Source organism: Halichoerus grypus, chromosome 5, assembly GCF_964656455.1.
Source record: "Halichoerus grypus chromosome 5, mHalGry1.hap1.1, whole genome shotgun sequence".
NCBI lineage: Eukaryota > Metazoa > Chordata > Mammalia > Carnivora > Phocidae > Halichoerus > Halichoerus grypus.
In genome coordinates, this window is record NC_135716.1 from 88,274,901 (window position 1) to 88,301,600 (window position 26,700).

General features: G+C 38.7%; 1 protein-coding gene across 1 annotated transcript in view; it reads left to right on the forward strand.

The window, feature by feature from the left end:
- Positions 1-26,700, forward strand: part of NOTCH2 (notch receptor 2) — a 169,926-nt gene that overhangs the window by 45,316 nt on the left and 97,910 nt on the right. The gene's annotated exons all lie outside the window — the stretch shown is intronic.

A 26,700-nucleotide genomic window follows, 5' to 3' on the forward strand; every position in this document is an offset into this window, starting at 1 on the left:
TCTCTACAGTTAAGAGTCTCTTTCTTAAAAAAAAGTCTGTTTCTTGATTTCTCTCTCTCTCTCTCTTTTCCTTTGCTCATTTGTTGTTTCTTAAATTCCACATTATGAGTGAAATCATATGGTATTTGTCTTTCTCTGACAGACTTATTTCACTTAGCATTATACTCTCTAGCTTCATTCAAGTCATTGCAAGTGGCAAAATTTCCTTCTTTCTTATGACTGAATAATATTCCATTGTATAAAATACATCTTTATCCATTCATCAATTGATGGGACACTTGGGCTGCTTCCATATCTTGGCTATTGTAATTAATGCTGTTATAAACATAGAGGTGCATATATCCCTTTGAATTAGTGTTTTTGTAGTCTTTGGGTAAATACCCAGGAGTGCGATTGCTGAATCATAAAGTAGTTCTATTTTTAACTTTTTGAGGAACCTCCATATTGTTTTCCAAAGTGACTTGACCCGTTTGCATTCCCACCAATAGTGCAAGAGGATTCCCTTTTCTCCACATTCTTGCCAACACCTATTGTTTCTTGTGTTGATTTTAGTCATTCTGACAGGTGTGAGGTGATATCTCATTGTAGTTTTGATTTGCATTTTCCTGATGGTAAATGATGATGAGCATCTTTTCATGTGTCTGTTGGCCATCTGTATGTCTTCTTTGGAGAAATGCCTGTTCATGTCTTCTGCCCATTTTTAAATGGATTATTTGATTTTTGGGTGTTGAGTTTTATAAGTTCTTTATATATTTTGGCTACTAAGCCTTTTGGAATATGTGATTTGCAAACATCTTCTCCCATTTTGTAGGTTGCCTTTTAGCTTTGTTGATTTTATCCTTCCCTGTGCAGAAGGTTTTTATTTTGATATAGTCCCCGTAGTTTATTTTTGCTTTTGTTCCCTTGTCTCGGGAGACGTATCTAGAAAAAAGTTGCATTTGTCCAATGTTCAGTGTCAAAGAGGTTACTACCTGTGTTCTCTTCTAGGATTTTTATGGTTTCTAGTCTCACATTTAAATTTTTAGTTCATTTTAAATTTACTTTTGTGTATGGTATAAGAAAGTGGCCCAGTTTCTTTCTTTTGCATGTTGCTGTCCAGTTTTCCCAGCACCATTTGTTGAAGAGACTGTCTTTACCCCATTGGATGTTCTTTCCTGCTTTGTCAAAGATTAATTGACCATATAGTTGTGGGTTCATTTCTGGGCTTTCTGTTCTGTTCCATTGATCTATGTTTCTATTTTCGTGCCAGTACCATACTGTTTTGATTACTACAGCTTTGTAATATAACTTGAAGTCCGAAATTGTGATGCCTCCAGTTTTGCTCTTCTTTTTCTATTTTATTTTATTTATTTGAGAGAGAGAGAGAGAGAGAGAGCATGAGCAGGGGGAGGGGCAAAGGGAGAGGGAGAAGCCGATTCCCTGCTGAGCAGGGAGCCTGAATGGGCTCGATCCCAGGACCCCGAGATCATGACCTGAGCCGAAGGCAGATGCTTAACCCACTGAGCCACCCAAGCACCCCTGTGCTTTTCTTTTTCAAGATTGCTTTGGCTATACAGGGTCTTTGTAGTTCTATAAAAATTTTAGAATTGTTTGTTCTAGTTCTGTAAAAAACGCTGTTGGTATTTTGATAGGGATTGCATTAAATGTATAGCTTGCTTTGGGTAGTATAAACTTTTTAACAATATTTGTTTTTCCAATCCATAAGCATGGAATGGCTTTCCATTTCTTTGTGTCGTCTTCAATTTCTTTCATCAGTGTTTTATAGTTTTTAGAGTACAAGTCTATACTATAGCATTTCTGAGAAGTAGCCTTTGACTTGAAAGCTCAGTGCAATTACTGCAGATGAAATATAAGAAGGCAGTGAAGGTGGGGAGAGAGGATCCTATCTATTAAAATGCTCTTTGGTGGAGAAAACTAAATTGAAAAACTTGAAACTTCTCTCTTCTTTTTCCTAATGGAACATGAACAAGTCCAGACAGATTTTATGCAGCTGTGAAATTGAGACAGGTCAAATTCAACAGCTTCTGATAAATTTTGCTGCCAGCTCAGAAGTCACAAGTTGTTAAACATAGTGCCTTACATTTGCATAGTGAGTTATAGATATACAGATGTATGTCCTGTGAGGCTTTCCTTATTTAGGGCATGAGATCTGGACACTGTAACAGTACCATTCCTAAGTGATTCTTCTTATTAACACTATGTGTTTGAAAAATCCTTTAACAAATACATTAGGTGTCCCTGAGAAAATTTTTATAAAGTAAGTCTTGATTATCAGTTTCTTATAATATAGAACAATGGGATTCCCGTACTCTTTTCAACTAATCTTTTTCTTCAGGTTGGAATCTTTATAAACTTCATGTTAGGTAAAGAAGTAGGAGAAGGTGATTCTTAGACTCTGCCTGTATCCTTTTGCCTGTCTTGGGTAATTGCCAATAAGTTAAATCAACTAATTTTGGCCTGCAAACCTGGCATGAATAGATGTGAGTTTAGCTAGGCTTCTTTCAACACAGTCCCCAAGTTAACCATAATCCTCTCTAAAGTTTCTTTCTTATTGTTCCATTGTGGCATGTCAGCACCATTAATTTCATGTAGGAATTCTTTTCTCCCCTTTTTTCTTGTGACTAAGCAGGATGAGAAATATTTTTCTTCTAGGATCTTGAGTAGCTTAATTAAATACTTCATTTTAAATTTTGGCTGTCTATCTTTCATCGAGGCTAGCAAGATTGAATACAGAGGGGTGGGGATATCAGAATGTGATAAAAATGTAATTATCTAAAAATTTCCAAATACTTTTTTTTCGTTAAGCTAGCATAAATATGTGGGCATGAAGGAGGTTTTCTTTAAGTGCTCTTCTAAATGTCCCGTAGCTGGGAATTTTGTAGCTAGGAATAAAGTTTGGTGTCTCCTCTATCGCTACAGTCTTTTCTGTGTGTGTGTGTGTGTGTGTGTGTGTGTGTATGTGATGTGAGTTTTTTGTTTTTGTATTTGTCTTAGTTGTGTTTTACTTTACATTTCAATGTACGGTAAATTACAATTTCTCTGGGGCTTCCCAAAGTTTTCTATATTCTATTTACCTATTGTCAGTAATCTTTGCTAGCACTTCATGCTCTGTGTCCAAAAATGTCTCACTGATTTTTATACTGATGCCTTCAGGCTTCCCTTATTAATGCAATTACCTTCTGTTTAAAATGGTCCTCTCCTAAACAAACTATTACTTGAATATTTATCAAAAGGCTTTTATGAAAGAAAAGTGAAAGCAAAGACTAATAAAGGCATTATTTCAGTGATAGGTGGTATTACTCATTGAACCCATCCAACTGGAACATCATACCTAATATTTTTTCTTCACATAAGTATGAGGAGAAGGTAGGTGTTAATGAAAAAATAACCTGATTAGGACCTATGTAGGGATAGTGGCATTTAGGGTACTGAATCTCTATAGATTCAGGCCACTTTCCTGTACTTGCTCTGTCTATAATCCTGTATCCTGAACACTGAAGGTCAGATAGACCGAGGCACTGTAGGATTCTTACTCTTTGTCTTGGTCAGCTCAGGCTGCTATAACAAACTACCACAGACTGGGTGGCTTAAACAGCAGACATTTATTTCTCACAGTTCTGGAGGCTGAGAAGTCTAAGATCAAGGTACTGGCAGATTCAGTTCCCTGTGAGGACCTTCTCCCTGGTGAGATGGCCACCTTCTCACTATGTATATATTTTTTTAAATTTTTTATTGTTATGTTAATCACCATACATTACATCATTAGTTTTTGATGTAGTGTTCCATGATTCATTGTTTGTGCATAACACCCAGTGCTCCATGCAAAACGTGCCCTCTTTGATACCCATCACCAGGCTAACCCATCCTCCCACCCCTCTCCCCTCTAGAACCCTCAGTTTGTTTTTCAGAGTCCATCGTCTCTCATGGTTTGTCTCCCCCTCCGATTTCCCCCCCTTCATTCTTCCCCTCCTATCTTCTTCTTCTTTTTTTTTTTTTTGTATATTTTCACAAGTAGGGAGAGAAAGCTCTGGTCCCTTCATCTCGTTATATGGGCACTAATCCCATCATGAGGAACCTACCTCAGGATTTTATCTACCTAATTACTTCCCAAAGGCCCCACCTCCAAATATCATCATATTGGGGATTAGAGTTTCACTATATGAATTTTGGGGGATGCAAACATTCAGTCCATAGCACTCTTCAAAGAAAAGTTTAATTTTCATCAAACTAGTATTTATTGAGTTGGCTACACTGACTGAGCACTGTGCTAGGTATTGTGAATAGACATAAAGGCCCAAGAGACTTGTGCTCTCTGACTTAACTTATTTATGAGTATAAAATACCTTGGGAGTGTCTGCTAATGAATGTCATGTTTCTCTCACATAAAACATGGTGGCAGTCCTCTGACATCTTGCCATCTCGTTAGGGAGATGAGGCATACATATATGTATAAAATACAATAGTCTGTAACTACCCAGTGTGTCAGCACAGATGATAAAAACTATGGAGATTCAGACAAGGGAGGAACTACTACAGGACAGAAGATTAAAATCAGAGGATTTTTAGTGGATCACTTAGATTATAAATCTGAGAATATTGACGGAGATCAGTAGTAGAAGGATGGAAGTACAGAGACTGAGGGGACCAGAGGGGCTGTTGTTTCTAGAATAATCATTACCAATGTCTTCATCATTTTGTTCTTTTTCTTTTTAAGGTTTTATTTATTTATTTGAGAGAGAGATGGATAGTGACCGAGTGAGAGAGAGCACAAGCGGGGAGGAGAGGGAGAAGCAGACTCCCTGCCAAGCAAGGAGCCTGACGTGGGGCTCGATCCCAGGACTCTGGGATCATGACCTGAGCTGAAGGCAGACGCTTAATGACTGACCCACCCAGGCACCCCTTCATCATTTTGTTCTTAATGACATAGTTTTAAAACTTTTCTACATCTTGTTTCTCTCTTCTGTCTCTACTTTAGTATGTGTGAAGTTTTACTAAACCAGTATGTGGATTCATCTGGTTTCATAGTGATAGATAACTGATTTAAAAAAATCAGTCCTTTAATACGTGTTGGCTTGAATGCTTGAAGATAAAATGTCTAGAGTGAGGGTTGGAGGGGAAGACCAGGGGACAGGAAGGGGGGAAGCTGGGAGCATCATCTTTCCTACTCCTAGAACTTTTTGGTTTTGACTTGATTTTTATGCTGGTTTCAGAAGCAGCCAGGTGAGCTTGTGGACACCACTTACAAAGGAATTCAGAATCCAAGCATCTCTGAGGCAAGAAAAAGAATGAGTTAAGATAGGAGAATGATGGAAAAACAGACACGAAGAATAGGATCAGTTGTCATATATGGTATGGTTCATTCTCCTAGCTGAGAATTCAGGTGTCCCATCCTCTTCTGTCCAGCATATTATTGGCGTGATCTAGTTCATTGCAGGGATCCAGAGTAAGCAAGCATCTGTTAGCCAAATCTTTGGTTAGCCCAAATTAGCTCATGTCCTTTACTGCTTGTTTCCTCTGATTATATAGTACATACCCAAACCCTCAATTATCCAGAATAAACTAGGGCTGCCTATTCTGCGTGGAAAACATTTGACAATGGTTATGATTCTCTTGGCTAGACCATGGTAGGGCCTTAGCCATTTAACTGCCTGTCCCTTTAAGATTTTGAAATGCCCATTCTCGTGTAAGCCAGACACAACTCCCTGATGAATTATTTTACTGGGCCCCTTCTGAAACTTCAGTCATCCTGAAAAATACCTCAGGAACCTCTTTGACTTTAATTTTCTGTCTTAATCCTATTTGTATATAATATTTGTGGTATCTGATTCTCTGCCTCATATTGCTACAACTCGTGGCCTTGCATTTCTGGGTCACTTTTAAAAAACGGAGAGAACTTGATTACTAATGAAAAGTTGACTCATTTCCTTCCAGGCAAAGGCTGACACTGAGTATCAGGAGTTCATAATTAGTCTCCACAGAAGCAATCTCTTTAATTATAGGACATCACTTATTCTTTCTTAAATTTTATAAGAATTAATGAGAACATCAAGAGTGGAAAAAATGATTAAGGTAGGTATTTATGCTGTGTTGAGAGGACATATAAAAGTGGTATCTGGAAAAAGGTCCTACATGAATTTAAGTGGTTTATTCCCTGCAAGTTTAAATTTGGAGCAGACCTTCCCAGACCATTGTTTTATACATGCATCAGTCATTTTTAGCCTTGTGAGATTTATCAGCAGGTCAGATTCCATAAAGAGACTTGCGGCATCTACCACCACTCTGGTCTGAAGAACACAGGCTCTCATGTTTTGGCCACTTGTTTTAGAGAAGATGGGGAGGCCTTTCTTTCCCTTTTAGGTTCAGGATTCTTACTTATTCTCCATATCTTGTTTAAATATATTGTTCTTTGCCTCTTTATGCTTCCTGTGAGGGGTTAGCTGAAAGTGTGAGTTGTGCAGCAATTCATTTACTCCAGTGAGCACTGAACTGTGCACTTAGAATGGTGATTGGTAGGCAGTGTGGAGGATGTAAGAGACAAATTTTGTGCCAGGAGCCCCGTCTTGGAGTGGGTCAATAGTCAAGACACACACAAGCACTGACTCCAAGCGTTAACATTAGCAGGCATTGTTATCCTTGGGCAGTACTGCTGAGGGAATTCAAAGCCAAAATTGTAGAGTTATCATACTTAGGAGGTTAAAAGGACTTTGACAAGCACTTCGCTTACTCACTTTGTTTTACATGTGAGGAGCCCAGGGCTTAATATGGCCAAGTGACCTGCCCTGGATTACATAACTGATTAGAATGTGGACTGGGACTAAAAATTGTTCCTTAGACCCCTGCAGGCGATCTAAAGATTCAGCACTACTTCCTTTCATTCTTGGTACCAACCCTCAAGGAATTAATGTGGGTGAACATGTATATGTGTATTGTGTGTGTAGATGTATCTATATCTCTAAATAGAGCTATATATGTATCTATCTAACTATAGAGAGAGAGATAAAAATAGAATTAAAAAAAAAACTTAGTGGTTTTGTGAGGCAGTTTTAAAGACCAAGAATTTTAACTCTAGCTACACATTTTATTTTCAACATTCCATGAAACAAAACAGTGTGGAAATTCTTTTGAGTTCCTCATAAGGGAGGTCTATGCTATATTAATATCCAAGGGGCCATGGAACATACAAAATGGAATCATACAATTGTAGAGCTAAAGGGAATATTAGAGTTTTTTGGCCTAGCATGTTTTATTTTTATTTTTATTTTTTAAGATTTTATTTATTTATTAGAGAGACACAGCGAGAGAGGGAACACAAGCAGGGGGAGTGGGAGAGGGAGAAGCAGGCTTCCCGCCGAGCAGGGAGCCTGATGCGGGGCTCTATCCGAGGACCCTGGGATCATGACCTGAGCCGAAGGCAGACGCTCAACAACTGAGCCACCCAGGCGCCCCTGACCTAGCATGCTTTAATACATGAGGAGGCTGAAGCTCAGAGAAGTAAAGTGGGCTGGTACAAGGTTAATATCTAGTGGCAGAGCCAGAGCTGGTGTAGAGGTCTGTGGGGAGCCACTCTATCAAAAAGATCTGGGAACATGCTAAAGTCTTAGGGTAAGAGATTTGTAAAATAATATACTAGTTACATTTTTATTCTTATTCAGATAAAAAAATAAACTCATGACTTTATATGTATATATGTAATACATATATTAAAAATATATATTTGTTCACGTATGCCCTAAATATATCTCACCTGCCACTAGGCAAGGGTTTTTAAAGCAGAATGATACAGGAGAATGTAGCCACATCAGGTATGGCTTTGCTTTGACTCAGTTTAGTAAGTAAAGTGCCTCCCCAGAGTTAGTGTGAAAACATGGTTGGGCTGTGATTTATATTATGGTGTTAACCATAATGCTGTTTTTTTGTTTAGATTTGGGAGATTTTATTTAGAACTTCAACTTGGTTCCTAAGTACAGGTCCAGCCTGGGCCATTTCAGGTTTCATAGTGTCTGTTTTGCTTATTACTCCCATCTTTTTGGGGTAATGCATTTATCTTCACTTTGAGTAAACTTGAGCGTACACTTTCAGGATGGTTGTTTGATACTCAGTTTCTCTGGTTTGGAAGGCTACAAATCATTGTATTATCTAAGATTTTTTTTGATCCCCTGGGCCATGGTCCTCTTAAGGTAAGTAGTGGTTTTTGCCATGAGTCACCATATTAGGGTTATACACCATAATTTTTTTCTGTGATGTCCATTATTTTTATTATCTTTGGTTCTAATTATGCAGAGATGTAGCAGTTGACAATGATGATCTTTTGACCATTCAGTTGCCTTTCTGAAATTAAACATACTTCATTACAAGTACTTCTAAAGTGGCCTGACTTCTGGTAAACAAAAAGTTACCTAAATTTCAAGCATGTGTTTTGAAAGTGTTTTCGCCTGCATATACTTTAATTCTGTCATGGCCTTAGAGCAGGGATCAGTAAACTTTTTCTTAAAGTTCCAGATAATAAAAGTTTTAGGCTTTGCTGGCCAAGAGGCAAATTGAGGATATTATATAGGTACCAGTATACCCCTTTAAAAATGTAACCATTTAAAAAATGTAAAAGCCAGCTCCTGGGGTGGAGATCCAAAAGCAGCTGGTCTTCACCCAGGGCAATACTTGCCAACCTTTACCTTAGAGCCTAATAGCCACTTGACACATCTTCCAAGCGCGTGTGGTATAAACTGGAAGAACCGTTTTTTGTGGTCAGTTGGGTTTTTTTTGTTGTTTTTTAAGCATGTAAAAGAAGTTCTTGAAGCAAATGTTGCTAAAGTTAGAACAAAGAATTATATCTGAATCCTCCTGTGTCAGTTTTTGGTTGATGCTGCATTTCTAGTTGAGATGATCTATACCGGAGGTCTACACAAAAGTAAGATCCTGTTACATTAATGAGTGGTATTAAAAAAATAAAGAAAACATTACATTTTTTGGGGCAATAACTGTTCTCTTACTGCCATAAAAGTGTTAAATGCTGATGTCATTAACTTCATGAAAGTTATCCTTTGTGTGGAAAGATTTTGGGATGATTATTGTGATGGTGATGGTTTTAATAATTGTTCTCAAAAGCTTATAATCTAGACGAAAACATAAATAAACCAAACCCAATCCCAGCAGTACAGTTAGTGTAGAGTATGCTTCCAAGTACAGGCATCAGTAGGCTAAGATGCACGTGTGGTGCTAGTATCTTCCATATGATGAGGGTGTGTGGGCTTTGCTGTTGTTTTTGTTGTTATAAGACTGCAAGAATATGTAAAATAATGATAGTGTTGTACTTGTAAAAGAAATAATCTGTATGGTATCTAGATGTATGTCAGATAAACTTTCCCATTAGACCATTGTTTAGTTTTGCAGGATTTTCACTTTGCTCCTATGGAGGCATAGACTTTGATTTTATACAGCAGATCAGATACAGATGAAGGAATTTCCAAAGACGAGGAACACTTCATTTTCAGGACACTTGAATTTGAATATATAGTTGACCCTTGAATAACACACGGCTTTGGGGCACTGACTCCTGCACAGTTGAAAATCCACATAACTTTTGACTCCCCCCAAAACTATGATTGCCTACTGTTAACCAGAAGCCTTACTTAAGATAACATAAAAGTCGATGAACACCTATTTTGTATGATATATGTACTATATACTGTATTCTTAGAGTAAAGTAGTTGGAGAAGAGAATGTGTCATTAAGAAAATGGTAAGAGAAAATACATTTACGGTACCATACTGTATCAGAAGACATCTGCTTGTGTGTAAACGGGCCTGCCAAGTTCAAACTCATGTGGTTCAGGATCAGTTGTGTACTAATGCAGGCATCATTTGTGGGAGACTGTTCTGTTCTTTTCAACGTTAATGAGCATTATGAAGTGCCAGATAATAGGCTAAGAATTACTTTATTTGTATATACTGTCTCAGTGTTCTTCAGTCTTTTTATCATTATCACTCTTTGCCCCAAAGAAGCCGTTTTAGACTTTTTTTTCCTAATTCCCCCATACCCCCAATGCAGTTTTAATACCACAGATATACTGCATCTTTGTTTATCTACTGTGGTTCTTTGGAAGGCCATACACCGTTGTAATATCTAGAAATGACCCCCAAGAACCAATTTTTTACCCCTTGGGCCATGATCTTTTTTTTTTTTTTTAAGATTTTATTTATCCATTTGACACAGAGAGAGACACAGTGAGAGAGGGAACACAAGCAGGGGGAGTGGGAGAGGGAGAAGCAGGCTTCCCGCTGAGCAGGGAGCCTGATGTGGGGCTCGATCCCAGGACCCTGGGATCATGACCTGAGCCGAAGGCAGACGCTTAACTACTGAGCCACCCAGGCACCCCACCATGATCTTATCTTAAGGGAAGTCTTTGTTTTGAAGTAGGGTTAGATACTGTTAATTTCTTTTCTCATGATGTCCATTATTTTTATTATGTGTGGTTCTAATTAAGGAAATTTAAGTGTTTCAGGGCATTCTGAAATTATATTTAATTTCCAATTATCCATGGAACAGTTTTGCATACCTGCATGTGTGAGTCTCCCCTCCTCCCTTTTTTGGGGAGAATGATTATTTTGGACCTACAAAGGAATATTTTTTATCCTCTTAAAGTTTAAAGAAATGCAGATTTTTCTCCTGCCTTCTCTTACATTCAAGTTTGGTTTGATAGGATTTGGGTGCAATTATTATTATTATTATTATCATCATTTTTTTTTTTAGAGAGGGGTGAAGGAGAGAGAGAATTTCAAGCAGACTCCACGCCCAGTGTGGAGTCCAGTGTGGGGCTCAAACCTGCAACCCTGAGATCATGACCTGAGCTGAAATCCAGAGTTGGATGCTCAACCAACTGAGCCACCCAGGTGCCCTTGGGTACAATTATTTTTGAACTAGGAATCTTTTCAGACCAAACTATAAGCTTTTGGAACTGTTTCACTTTCAGACAGATTTTTGGACTTTAGAACTTTGAAGGCAGTCATCCATTCATGCTGGGGAACAGAAAGCAGGCACCCATACTCATTTTTCTTCTCTGAAATCTTGTTTAATTTTCACTGCTCAGTCTCTTAAGAATCTAGAGGTTCATGCTACTGAGGCTACTTAGTAGGATGTTCGGTTCCTCAGGACTCCAGACTCCTGGTGGTTCATATAACCAATGTTTTATCAAAGATTAATAACAGATTAATGAAAGTACAAGAGAAAAAAAGACTCTGTGTGTGTGTGTGTGTGTGTGCGTGCACGTGCACATGCATGTGCACATACGTGCGTGTTTAGTTAATTTCATATTTTGGGGGAAAATGTGATTTAAAAAATCTCCATATGGGATTGGCTAGTCCATTTTTAATGATTTAGGGGTGAATGAGGGTTAAGAAATCCTCTCCATATTAGGAATCTTAATTAGGTTTAATAATCCTTTGGATAAATAGTTCAACCTGATGGTTCCCAAACTTTGAGTATAATTAAAGAGCCTTTTTAGGATTCCATGGACACCTGCATTTTCCTTTTTACTTCCATTAAGAATGTGAGTACTGCATAGTTGAAAGCCTTCTATATACCAATTACTGTGTTAGTGTGGTGGTGGACAATTCTTAGTCTGTTGGGAAGACAAATAATCAAAATAAAGTATAATGAGTGATATGATACATTGGGGTTATGGGAGTGTGCAGTGGGGGAATCAAGCCTGTTTCTCAGAGGAAAAACATTTAAACGGAAGTTTGAAGGAATTTTAGGGCTTAGTTCTGAGAAGAGGGTCAGGAAAAGTGTTTTGGGCTGAGTGACGAGCATGTACAAAGGTCTGGAGGTGAGAAGTGATGCACTGTAGCACATTCTGGGAGCTGAAAGAAGAGTGTAATGCATAAAAGGAGATAATCTTGAAACCATTTTTCCATCTCTTGTTTGAAATGCAATGCATAATACCAAAATCCACTAAAAAAATCAGTAGCCACTATATAATACTTTTATATTTTAATAATCATAACAATATCTACAGTCCATTTAAATATGGACGCAAGACATTCTTTTAGTAGTCTAGAGAGCGCTCTGTAAGTGTTTGCAGATTCCTTGCAGTGACTGTATGGTACATAGCTTGGGAACAACTGGCTTAACTCATTCATTTTTGCCTATTACTGTGGAGGGTGCTTTTTGTAAACTCAAATGTTTAGAATATGTTTGCCATGTTGTAATCATGTAGAAGTAGACATTTTCTCGGGGTCCAGTGCAGTAGAATATGGCAAGGCACTGAATAAGAAGACATAGGGAAGACCACCTTCTGTTGTAGCAGCAATGCAAGTCTTTCAACACTGTTTGTGTGCCCTTGCCCAATCTTTCAAGTGATGATTGAAGAGCCTGGGTGCTCCGTTCGGCTTTTGAGTTCTGATAAATGAGCCCCGACTGTAAACTGGAAGATAAGGGTGTTTGCAAATTCTTGTGTAAATAAAGCATGGTTTCCCATTGCAGTGGTTACTGATTTCATAGTCTCTGATGAGGATGAATGATGCCATGAATTAACAGCTTTAAAACTAGTACCACTACAGCTTCTTTTTTGGTTTGGATTTATTAAAATACATGTGTGTTTATTGCTTTATTTGAATGGGGAAGGGGGTGAAAAACCTGAACACATAGAAACCAAGTGAGGTGGAGTTTTAGAAGATAATTCCCAGCCTCACAATTCCCCGTAAAATTCTTTTCCTGTGGGAAACTTTTAATTTGGAAGCATTCAGCCTAATGTGGGAACCAAGATTAACATTTTCTGAAATACTTCTACAAGAAAAGCAGAAATGTACTGTTCAGGAAGCTGAATTTACATAGTGGAAAAATGGGCTGTGCTGCAGTATTTGGTAGTCTTTGTTTATTAGTTGTGGTAAAAAGTTTGTGTGTGTGTGTGTGAGAGAGAGAGAGAGAGAGAGAGAGAGATATTAATTGTATATTTCTCTTTGTTTCCTTTACATCAATCCAGCAAAGCCCTAGAAAGTGTGTTTTACCACAAACCAGCCCAGTACTGGGCCCTAACTATACACAAATACCTTTTTTTTAAAGCTCTTTTTGTTTTCTCTTCTTGCTGAGTAAGCTGTAGTGTTTCCTTTTTTTTCTTTCTTTCTTTCTTTCTTTTTTGGGGGAGGGGAGTGAGTATGGGAGTAGGAACGGCAAGAAGTCAACAGGACAGAGCTTCTTCCCTTTTCTTCCCCTCTTTACCAGGAAGTTAACTAGGAGTCTTCATGTGTTGTTTTTTAATACCAAGTCAGTAATTAGCATAACCCAGTTAGTTATCTTTACACAGAGTTACAGAATTAAAAAGTTGACAGTCTGATGAGATATCAAACTAGAAGGTATGGGAAGAGGGGGACAATGACGTTAGACTAGTGGGATGGTCCTCTTGAATGCCACCCTCAGAGTATATGTAGACCTGATTCTGTAGGCTCTGGGGCATCTAGAAGTTTGTAGCTGGAGCCTTGGGAATTAAATGCTATAGAAGAACTTTCACTGGTTACAGTTAGCCTTGGCTGTTAGCAATTATTTTTATCTACTTTAACATAAGGAGCTGGGGAGGGAGCAGGAAACTAAGCTGGCATTATGGTCACAGGAAAGAACAGACTGATTTGGGGCCTTTTCAAACTACAGACCTTTGTTACTGACCAATGCTTAATTTGGTTTCTGGGTTTTGTTATTTTTTTTCTCCTGCCTTTACCTCATTTACCTTAACGACAGCTCCCCCCTCTAGAGCTCAGCCAGGGCAGGCTGCCACTGCGGATTGGGGGGCCGAGAGGTCCAGAGCAAGAAGAAAGTGGGTTGAAAGCAGAGTTCTGTTTAAAGAATTTTCTGCTGGAAACTAGCCCAGAGGGAGTAAAGAGGCGCTTTAATGAGGAGCAGCTGCGGGGCCGACGCAACCCACATGAGACATTTTTTTCCCCTCCGTTCCACATTCTGTATAGTTTTTTAAAAAATCATGATTTTGAAATAGCTGTTTTGTGAAGCACGCCTCTCTTTTTCTTCTTGTATGCGGTGGGGTTTTGCTTTGTTGTTTTATTTTCTTAATGACCAAATCCTCACTAAAAAAAGCTAAAGGCAGAGCTGCAGCAAAGCCCTGGATGCAATTTGGGCTCACCCTGCTGATACAGAACATTCGGTGGAGAAAACAAGGAGAGAGAACACTGGCTTTTATTTGGAGAAGGGGGCTTATTTCCTGCTCGGACTTCAGTCATCTTGGAGCTGACACAAGCTGCTACAGTGTTTTAAGCTTTTCTCTAGACGAGTGGCTATTCACTTAGGAAACTTGAAAGAACAAACTTTTCTGTCCTGTATTACTAGGGAGACTGATGCTGAACTGCAGCCATTGCCAGACAGATTGGAATTGCTATTCAAATCCCAGCTTCGTTGAAATCTGTAAAGTGGCTACATGTAAACGCATCCAGGCTGCTGGTGACATGTGAGAGTTGGGGTCTGTTTCTCATCTGTTTTATTGAGGGGGTCGGTATGGGCGTCCTTCCAGTTGGAATGCTTTCTAGTTCCAAGAGGAGGAATCCCTTGTTTTTCTCCCTCTTTTCTTCCTTCCTTCCCTCCCCCCACCTTTTCCCCATTCCCCATGTGTGTTTGAGCAGTAACAATGAAAGAGTGGACTTCTTCATGTCAGAAATGGCAGACTTTTTCAGAAGAAAAGCATGTATATATCTGTATGGGCCTGATAAATATGCAGATTAGTTCATGGAATTATTTTACAGAGAAAAGCCCTCCAAAACTGTTCCTGTATTCACAGCCTCCTCTGTTAACTGTATTCTTTCAGAGTTCCAAAGCTAGAAAAGAGGGCAGAACAGAAGGAAGTCTTTGAGAGAACTACTAAAATAAGTGATAAATTCCCTTCAGAAGGGAGGCATTCAGACAGTTTTGGGAACAAAAGGCAGCTGTTAGATTTATTTATTTATTTATTTTTTTTAAAGAAAATTTTTAACACACACCTCTAGCTCAAGATACAGGCTATTTTCCAGAAATTATACTGAGGTAATAACTTAATAGAACTACAGATTTCTGAGAGAATTTGAATGATTAGCCCATGTTTCCGGCCTCTGACCAAACTCAACTTGAGCCATCTCAAGAAGGGAGCTATTGAAGTTCTTATTTTCAGGCAGAGAGTCTTAATTTCCACTCAGACTAACAGGGTAGATGGTATACTTGTATTATAGTTGGACAGGGATTTGCAAATTTGAAAGGTCTCCTGCCTTAGGAAATAGGGGTCCTTTATTTCTGTCTGTCTCATTTACACATTTACCCCCTTTCTTCCCATGTCCATAATTCTCCTTAGCCTCCTGGGGCATGAGGGATAATCTTGTACCTCAGGATGATTCTTAGGGTTGATTTGGCCCATGTTCAACCAGGCAGAACACTGTGGGTTTGGTAGGGGATTTGGGAACATATTTGGATCGAGAGACTGACTTTATCCATCACATGAAATTTAACCTTTTCTCGAACCAGTTGCTTAGTGGTATATAGGGGCTCATGGTATTCAAGGTACCTGTACCAAGTGTCTCAAGACATGCCCTTCCCTACAACAAGCTATCAAATGGGAGTTCGAGAGAAGCTCAGGAAAGACATAACATAGCAATGGCTTAAACAAAGTAGTGCCATACTGGTAGAAATAATGTAGTGCATAACATGGCACTGCATCTGCTGTTGGGGGGATTAGAGATGGGTGAGGTGATTTGGAGGGGGCTTAACAGAAGACATAGATTTTGAACAGATCTTTGAAGCAAGGGTGGAAGAAAGGAGCAAAAATTAGAGACATGACAGATGGGAAAGTTTTAGAAGATTTTTATATAGGGAATAGTAGACAAGAGTATGGAAGTAATCTGGACTGTTATACTAAGGAGTAAGGGAGTTGATGATAGGAGTAGGGCAGACAAGTAGGCCATAGATTCTAAGAAACTTGGATTTGAAGGGCTGGATGCTAATGCTGGTTTCTGAGCAGAGAAGTGACATGATCAAAATTGTGCTTGAAATGGATTGTTCTGTAAGTAGTATGTTTAGTTTTAGCAAGGGATTTCCTGGTATCCTTATGGAAAGATGTGAAGAGGATGCTGGTGCAGCCAAGATGATAGAGCTGACTGAATAGATGCCAGTGTTGGGGCACGACCTAGTAGAATACGTTCAGTTAAGTACTGTTTTATGCTTTGATAAAAGATCTAGGTAAAGATAGAGATACAGTTGTAGATGGTGCAAAACTGGGGGAAATTGCTAGATTCACAGACAGCAAATTTGGGGCAGGTCAGTTAGCTTTGGTGTTCTTATCAGTAAGATAGGGTTTCAGACCAGTTGATTTTTGAGGTATGGTGCAGTGCTGAAATTCTGTGCTTCTAGAAATAAAGTGTAAAAGTTATCTCAGTCAAAGAAACTTGGGGTAAAGTTTCAGCATGGTGACAGGTCCAATTATTGTGTTCAAAAACGTGTTGTACAAGTATAGGATACAAGAAATACAGCATGAGTAGTTCATGTGAAAAAAAAGATCTGGCATTTTAACTGTGTATGTTCAGTAGCTCATAATAGTATTTTGTGGCTTCTAAAAAAGTGAACACAGCTTTATGCTGCAGTAGTAAAAATATAGTGTCCAGATAGTCCAAGCTCTATGCTGTGCTGGTAAGAGCACATGTGTTACTATTATTTTTTCCTCATTTGGGGCCCTGTGTTTGTTTGTTGTTGTTGTTGTTGTTGTTGTTTAACGTTTTATTTATGAGAGAGAGAGCATGAGCAGGGGGGAGGGGCAGAAGGAGAGGGAGAAGCAGGCTCCCCACTGAGCAGGGGACCCTGAGATCATGACCTCAGCCGAAGGCAGATGCTTAACTGACTGAGCCCTTGGGGCCCTATGTTTTAAAGAGGTTTTTGATGAACTAGAATCATCTAGTAGGAGGAGGCAGGATGGCCCAGTGTTTGGGGTACATGGGCTTTGGAGTCATATGTGGGTTCGAACCCTGCCTCTGCCATCTCCTAGCTGTGAAATCTTAATCCTACTAAGCTTCAAAGTCCTCATATGCAGAATGTGGATCATAATATACCAGTACTGTTATAGGGAATAATAAAAGAGATAATAGCTGTAAAATGCATGGCAAATACATAATACATAATAAGTGCTCTAAAAGTGTTGGTCACTATTATTACTATTATTATCTTAAGCATAGAAGAGCCACTGAAATGGTGAGGAGGTCTGGAAATTATTTTACTTTTTAAAATTTATTTAAATTTATTTTTTAAAATATTTTATTTATTTATTTGAGAGAGAGTGCAAGCGAGCGAGAGCACAAGTAGGGTGAAGGGCAAAGGGAAAAGCAGACTCCCCGCCAAGCAGGGAGCCCGATGTGGGACTCGATCCCAGGACTCGGGATCATGACCTGAGCCAAAGGCAGACGCTTAAGCAACTGAGCCACCCAGGCGCCCTGGAAATAATTTTATACTAAGGAATAGTCCAAAGTACTGAATCCTGTAAAAAAGAAACCAAAGGGTCAACATAGCTATCTTTAAGTTCTTGAAGGGCAACAGGTTAGAGAAGCAAAGGCTCATTTTTTATTCTAGAGACAGTGATAGCCACTAAGTAAAAATTTTAGGGAGGCAAAAAAGTTTTTAAATGAGATATAATTCACATAGTATTAAATTTACCCTTTTAAAGTGTACAATTCATTGGTGTTTGGTATATTCACAGATATGTATAACCATCAACAGTATCTAGCTTCAAAACATTTTTATTATCCCCACCCTCAAGAAGCTCTCTACTCCTTGGTGGTTTCTCTGTTTTCCCCTCCTCCGAGCCCCTGGCAACAATAATCTCTTTTATATCTCTATGGATTTGCCTATTCTGGATGTTTGATAAAAATGAAATCGTACACTGTGTGGCCTTTTGTGTCTGGCTTCTTTCAGTTGGCATGATGTTTTCAAGGTTCATCCATGTCATAGCATGTATCAGATCTTCATTCCTTTTCATGGCCAAATAATATTTTATTGTATGGATATACCACATTTTATTTATCTATTTATCCATTTATTTATTTTATTTATTTATCCATTTATCATCTTATGGACATTTGGGTTGTTTCTACTTTTTGCTATTATGAATAATATGACTATGAATATTCTTTACAAATTTTGTGTGGACTTACATTTTTAGCTATCTTGGGTATATACCAAGGAGGGGAGGCAGAATTTAAGACATCAGAAAGAAAGAGTTTCTTTTTTTTTCTTTTTCATTTATTTATTTTTTTAATTTAAATTCCGTTAATTAACATATAATATATTATTGATTTCAGAGGTAGAGGTCAGTGATTTATCAGTCTTATATAATACCCAGTGCTCATTACATCACGTGCCCTCCTTCATGTCCATCACCCAGTTTCCCCATCCCCCCAGGTCCCTCCGCTCTAGCAACCCTCAGTTTGTTTCCTATGATTAAGAGTCAAGAAAGAAACCACTAAGGAAATTGAAGCAGTCATCAAAAATCTCCCAACAAACAAAAGCCCAGGGCCAGATGGCTTCCCAGGGGAATTCTACCAAACATTTGAAGAAGAATTAATACCTATTCTTCTGAAACTGTTCCAAAAAATAGAAATGGAAGGAAAACTTCCAAACTCGTTTTATGAGGCCACCATTACCTTCATCCCCAAACCAGACAAAGACCCCATCAAAAAGGAGAATTACAGACCAATATCCTTGATGAACATGGATGCAAAAATTCTCACCAAAATACTAGCCAATAGGATCCAACAGTACATTAAAAGGATTATTCACCACGACCAAGTCGGATTTATCCCTGGGCTGCAAGGTTGGTTCAACATCCGCAAATCAATCAATGTGATACAATACGTGAATAAAAGAAAGAACAAGAACCATATGATCCTCTCAATAGATGCAGAAAAAGCATTTGACAAAGTACAGCATCCTTTCTTGATCAAAACTCTTCAGAGTATAGGGATAGAGGGTACATACCTCAATATCATAAAAGCCATCTATGAAAAACCTACAGCGAATATCATTCTCAATGGGGAAAAACTGAGAACTTTCCCCCTAAGGTCAGGAACGCGGCAGGGGTGTCCACTATCACCACTGCTATTCAACATAGTATTCGAAGTCCTAGCCACAGCAATCAGGTAACAAAAAGAAATAAAAGGCATCCAAATCGGCAAAGAAGAAGTCAAACTCTCCTGTTTGCAGATGATATGATACTTCATGTGGAAAACGCAAAAGACTCCACCCCAAAACTGCTAGAACTCATACAGGAATTCAGTAAAGTGGCAGGATATAAAATCAATGCACAGAAATCAGTGGCATTCCTCTACACCAACAAGACAGAAGAAAGAGAAATTAAGGAGTCGATCCCATTTATAATTGCACCCCAAACCATAAGATACCTAGGAATAAATCTAACCAAAGAGGCAAAGGATCTGTACTCAGAAAACTATAAAATACTCATGAAAGAAATTGAGGAAGACACAAAGAAATGGAAAAACGTTCCATGCTCATGGATTGGAAGAACAAATATTGTGAAGATGTCAATGCTACCTAGAGCAATCCACACATTCAATGCAATCCCTATCAAAATACCATCCACTTTTTTCAAAGAAATGGAACAAATAATCCTAAAATTTGTATGGAACCAGAAAAGACCCCGAATAGCCAGAGGAATGTTGAAAAAGAAAAGCAAAGCTGGCGGCATCACAATTCCGGACTTCCAGCTCTATTACAAAGCTGTCATCATCAAGACAGTATGGTACTGGCACAAAAACAGACACATAGATCAGTGGAACAGAATAGAGGGCCCAGAAATGGACCCTCAACGCTATGGTCAACTGATCTTCGACAAAGCAGGAAAGAACGTCCAATGGCAAAAAGACAGTCTCTTCAATAAATGGTGCTGGGAAAATTGGACAGCCACATGCAGAAGAATGAAACTGGACCATTTCCTTACACCACACACAAAAATAGACTCAAAATGATTGAAAGACCTAAATGTGAGACAGGAGTCCATCAACATCCTAAAGGAGAACACAGGCAGCAACTTTTTTGACCTCAGCTGCAGCAACTTCTTCCTAGAAACATCACCAAAGGCAAGGGAAGCAAGGGCAAAAATGAACTATTGGGACTTCATCAAGATAAAAAGCTTTTGCACAGCAAAAGAAACAGTCCACAAAACCAAAAGACAACCGACAGAATGGGAGAAGATATTTGCAAATGACATATCAGATAAAGGGCTAGTATCCAAAATCTATAAAGAACTTATTAACTCAACACCCAAAGAACAAATGATCCAATCAAGAAATGGGCAGAAGACATGAACAGACATTTTTCCAAAGAAGTCATCCAAATGGCCAACAGACACATGAAAAAGTGCTCAACATCGCTCGGCATCAGGGAAATCCAAATCAAAACCTCAATGAGATACCACCTCACACCAGTCAGAATGGCTAAAATTAACAAGTCAGGAAATGACAGATGTTGGTGGGGATGCAGAGAAAGGGGAATCCTCCTACACTGTTGGTGGGAATGCAAGCTGGTGCAACCACTCTGGAAAACAGTATGGAGGTTCCTCAAAAAGTTGAAAATAGAGCTACCGTACAATCCAGCAATTGCACTACTGGGTATTTACCCCAAAGATACAAATGTAGGGATCCGAAGGGGTACGTGCACCCCGATATTTATAGCAGCAATGTCTACAATAGCCAAACTGTGGAAAGAGCCAAGATGTGCATCGACAGATGAATGGATAAAGAAGAGGTGGTATATATATACAATGGAATATTATGCAGCCATCAAAAGGAATGAGATCTTGCCATTTGCAATGACGTGGATGGAACTGGAGGGTGTTATGCTGAGCGAAATAAGTCAATCAGAGAAAGACATGTATCATATGATCTCACTGATACGAGGAATTCTTAATCTCAGGAAACAAACTGAGGGTTGCTGGAGTCGGGGGTGGAGTGGGAGGGATGGGGTGGCTGGGTGATAGACATTGGGGAGGGTATGTGCTATGGTGAGCGCTGTGAATTGTGCAAGACTGTTGAATCACAGATCTGTACCTCTGAAACAAATAATGTAATATATGTTAAGAAAAAAAAAAGAAGAAGATAGCAAGAGGGGAAGAATGAAGGGGGGGAATCGGAGGGGGAGACGAACCATGAGAGACGATGGACTCTGAAAAACAAACAGGGTTCTAGAGGGGAGGGGGGTGGGAGGATGGGTTAGCCTGGTGATGGGTATTAAAGAGGGCATGTTCTGCATGGAGCACTGGGTGTTATACACAAACAATGAATCATGGAACACTACATCAAAAACTAATGATGTAATGTATGGTGATTAACATAACAATAAAAAATTAAAAAAAAAAAGTCAAGAAAGAGCTTTCTGATAATGCAATCCACCCACACTGAAGACTGTTCTGTTGTTGAAGTGTAGTGAGCCATTAATTTTATTTTACTTAACAAATGCATGGTGTTTACTATGTGCCAGATACCTTTCTAGGTACTTTACAATTATTTAAAAACCCTATGAGGTAAGCACTATTATTAAATCCATTTTAGAACAAGGAAGTTTAATAACTTGCTCAAGGTCATACATCAAGTAAATGGGGAGCTGTAATTGAAATCCATGCGGTTTGGTTCTAGAATCTGTACTCTTAATAGCAAGAACAATGATAACTTCAAGCATTTATTAAATTTTTACTACTACTCAGGCACCATGCTTAACTGCTTATATTCAAGTAGAGACTGGCAATCATCTTTTAAGGATATCTTAGAAAGAATTATCTCACTGGGTAGAAATTACCTTAGGGTGTGTAGAATCCCAAGATTCTGTTATTCCAAGGATGATATCTGGCCTGAGGCTTTTAAGATGATCAGAATTTATATCAAAAAGGAAACTGTGAATATGAATGGTGAGTATTGTAGGAATTCACTTAATAAGACTTGTCAGAATATGATAATGTTATATATAACTTAAAAGCAGTAACCAAAAGTGACTTTTTGAGATTGTGAATGGAAACCTTAGAAAAATGGAAGAATTAAAGTTTTGTAGGAACATGATCCCACTTTTCAAATGTTCAGTTTCAAGTACTGCAGAGTATTTTAGGATAAGTGGATGACTTTTAGTAAACTGAACATATGGGACTGGAGCTGTTTATGTGGGTACATGAAGGTAGTTGTTTAAAACCAAATGAACAACAACAACAGTAACAAATGCATATGAAAGGAAAGAGCAGTGCATCCCAAACTTAAAGTTCCCCCATAATTGATGGGGAAGAAGAAAAGGAATCAGCAATCTAGACTAAGAATTTACCAAGCTTTGAGATAGAGGGCATCCTAGAAACCAAATGTAAAAAGATTAAAATGACTGGGGAGTGTATGTGCTCTGGTAAGCGCTATGAATTGTGCAAGACTGTTGAATCTCAGATCTGTACCTCTGAAACAAATAATGCAATATATGTTAAGGAAAAAAAAAAGAAGAAGAAGATAGCAGGAGGGGAAGAATGAAGGGGGGGAAATCGGAGGGGTAGACGAACTATGAGAGATGATGGACTCTGAAAAACAAACTGAGGGTTCTAGAGGGGAGGGGGGTGGGAGGATGGGTTAGCCTGGTGATGGGTATTGAGGAGGGCATGTTCTGCATGGAGCACTGGGTGTTACGCACAAACAATGAATCATGGAACACTACATCTAAAACTAATGATGTAATGTATGGGGATTAACATAACAAGAAAAAAAGAAAAAAAAGATTAAAATGATAGAAGGCGTGGTCAGAGACACCTCTTACAGGAAAGAGAATTTCTTTAAATAAATATTTTTAGGTTTATTCTTCATTAATTAATTCATTTAGAGAAGGAGGGGTGGAGAGGGGTAGAGGCAGGAGAGAGAGAGAGAATCTCAAGCAGCCTTCACGCCCAGCGTGGAGCCCAACGCAGGGCTCTATCTCACAGTCCTGAGATCATGACCTGACCTGAAGTCAAGAGTGGGCGGATGCTTAACCGACTGAGCCACCCAGGCGCTCCAGGAAAGAGAATTTCTTTATGGTGAAATTTCAGACTGAACTTGACGAGGGGAAAGTCATTGCTCTTAGAGCATAATTTCTGGGCGATAATTAGAATGAAAGTTTTGTTGCAAAGGGACAAGTAAGAACTAGATGGAAGAGAAAGGGAAACTATCTGTGAAATTAGGCCACAGTTACAGAAGTTTGGTTGTGATAGAAGAAGAGTTTGGAAAGGGAAATAGGGCTTAGGGAAAAATGTTCACTAAAACATTTTAAAAGAGATTTGTTAATTTAAAAGAGATTTGTTAGGTTAAAGAGATCTGTACATGTTTTAAGGTAAAGAAATAGGCTGATTGATGTCTAGCCCTCTAGAACATTTTAAATAAGAAATTAAATATTATATTAACAGTAGGTCTAGTTTCACATAAAAATAAGATGTAGTTCTATGTATGGACTTTAGGAGACTAAGTCAGTTGTACATTATATTATCTCACCTAGAGTAAAAACCTCAAGCTTTCTTCATGGTGGTCTACAGAACCCTCATGATCTGCCTAACAGTATAGCTCTCATCCATTTATCTGCTACTCTTTTTTTAATCCCTTTGAGAGAGCCACAGAGGTCTCCTTGCTATTCCTCAAACAAGCCAGGACTGTTTCCTATTTTAGGTCCATTGTATTTGCTGTTCCCTTTGCTTTGAATACACTTCCCCTCGATACCTGCATGGCTAGTTCCGCACCTCATTTAGGTGTTGACTGAAATGTGCCTTCTCAGTGAGGCCTTCTCTGATTTTCCTATTTAAAACCAAAATATTTCATTTTATCTATACCCTACTATTCCCAATTCCATCACTTCCCATCCCCCCTTTCCTATTATTTTTTTTCATAGCACTTAACTCTACCGAACAGATTATATATTTTACTTACTAATCTTGTTTTTTATCTTCCCTTACTAGAATTTAAACTCCACAAGTTCAAGGACTTTCCTAGCACTAGAACAATATCTGGCACATAATAGGCACTTACTAAATGTTTGTTGCATGAATGAATAAGTGCAATATTCTTTGCAGAAACTGCTGTGAGAACATTCTTCTTCATCATCATTAACATCATTATTAATAAGCATGTTGGATGCTATATATAGAATTGGGCTTCATATATTTTCTTACTCAAACTTTTTCTTTTTCTTTTATTTATTCCTTTTCTTTATTTATTTGAGAGAGAGAGAAAGCGCACAAGCGGGGGGAGTGGGAGAGGGAGAAGCAGGCCTCCCGCCGAGCAGGGAGCCCAATGTGGGACTTGATCCCAGGAGCCTGGGATCGTGACCTGAGCCGAAGGCAGATGCTTAAAAGACTGAGCCACCCAGGCACCCAGCAAACTTTTTCTATAAAGCACCAGATAGCAAATATTTTTGCAGGCTAAATGGTCTCATCACAACTACTTAACCCAGTTATTGTAATGCATAAGTAGCCATAGACAATCCATAAATGAATGAGTGTGGCTGTGTTCCAATATGACTATTTATGGACACTGATATTTGAATTTTGCATAATTTTCAAATGTCACAAAATATTATCTTTTTTTTTTTTTTGACATTTTTCTAATCACTCAAAAATGGAAAAACTGGGCGCCTGGGTGGCTCAGTCAGTTAAGCGTCTGCCTTTGGCTCAGGTCATGATCCCAGGGTCCTGGGATTGAGTCCTGCATCGGGCTCCCTGCTTAGTAGGGAGCCTGCTTCTCCCTCTGCCTCTCTCTGTCTCTTATGAATAAGTAAATAAAATCTTTAAAAAAAAATGGAAAATCTATTCTTAGCTCATGGGCCATTCAAAAATAGGCAGTGGGCCATAGTAGGTCTACAAGCTGTATTTGCCCACCTCTGCTTTTACTGGTTTCTTAAACATACCTTAGTTGAAACTTATTTTCATGTACTTGGTAGGGAGCAACAATGCAGATTAAACCCTAGTGACACATAATTCAGGAATATTCTTCTTTGGCTCCAGAAATTTTCATATTGTTTCATTTTTGTTTTCCTGGGAACCTTATGTTTTCTTTACATGTTTATGATACTAATATTTAAATGAATTTGCATTCTCTGAGCAGATGCCACATGATAGTGTTGGGGAGGTGGTGGTGGTGTAATAATCCAGGAGCAAAGCTGGGAAAAGCCCACCCAGGTTTAAAAGTTTGCCATTATTTATAAGGTGAATAATTTCCGTATGGGTGAATCAAGAGTTGTCAGCCAGGCTTAATGCCCATAGGACTGCCACTGTGAATGAGAATTGTGTTGCAGTTTTTAATATCATCCATAACAGACTTCTTAAATAAGTTACAAATGCTTTTAATAATATAGCTCAGGGATAATTTTAGCTATGCTACATTGACAGTTTTTGTTCTCCTACTTTAAAAAAATCAGAAAATAACCTATTATCAAATCAAGCTGTGATCTGAATAAAGCATCATATTTTCCTCAATACGTGCAAAGAGAGAAAAAAATGTTTCATTTGCAAAACTTTTTAACATAAGGCTCTTCACATACTTGATTTTGTTCAGTTCTTACAACAATGTAGGTAGCTTTATTAACTATTTAAAATGTGCAAGAACTAACAGTGAAGTTAAGAACACGTCTAAGTTCACAGCACCAGGACTCACTCCAAACAGGCCTCTGACCATATGAGGTGCAGACACTCCTCCCAGAAACTGCAGCCAGTCTTTGGTTTTAGTGCTCTGCCCTCTCCTCACTGCCTCTCCATCTCTAGCTTCACCTGCTCATGAAGATGCTCAGAGCTCTAGCTGCTCCTGGCTCTGCCGTGCTTTCTGTCTTCAGATCTAGGAAGAGGGGAGCCACCTACCAGCTCTGTTTCCTCCTCCAGCCACGTTAACTACTGCACAATTCTTTTGGGCATGTTCTGTCTTAGTTCCTTAATAGCTGGTCCTCCTCCTTTTCTCAATAGCTGGGACCTCTGAAGACCTCACCTTGCCAACCAATGCCCAATGAAACATCTTGGATGTGATTGGACAAAGACAGGAAGGAGGAATACACAATATCCGTGCTTCAAGTCTGGGCGACAGGGAGAATCAGGACATAGAATCTGCACATAGGGAGCTGTGATTGGAGCTGGTTGTGAGGGGGGAGTTTTATTGGTTTAAGTGTGTCATCTTTGAAGTAATGATGGAGCAGCCTTGTAGACTTAGTTTGCTATCCTCCAAAAAGTAAAATGGAGAAATAGGTTTAACCAAATATCTGAGGTGACAGCCAAATGGTAAAATTTATAGTTAGAATCAAAGTCTTTGTGTTACTTTTGAATGCTTCTTAGAGGTCTCATTTAAATAACCCCTATATTAGGAAAATGGAGACTATCCATGCCTTTTTTTTTTAAATCCTGTTTAGAGAATGTAGGATTGTCATAAATACTACACACAATTTGGGATGGTTGCATATCTTATGAATCAATGGGTTGCACATAAAAAGATTCCTCAACACACCACGTGGAGAATGTTACAGAATGTTATTCTTGAATTGTTTTGTCTTACTCACTTTGGCATTTGTATGGTACCTTAGATATTTTTATGTCATTTTCATTATATTTTGTGCTTTTTATTTGGTTAAAAAAGCTGCCTGCTATTTATATCTTAACAGATTTAAGTTTTTAAAAAAGCCCCTTTGAACCCTTCCCCTTTCCTGTACCTCCTTTTTCTTTCT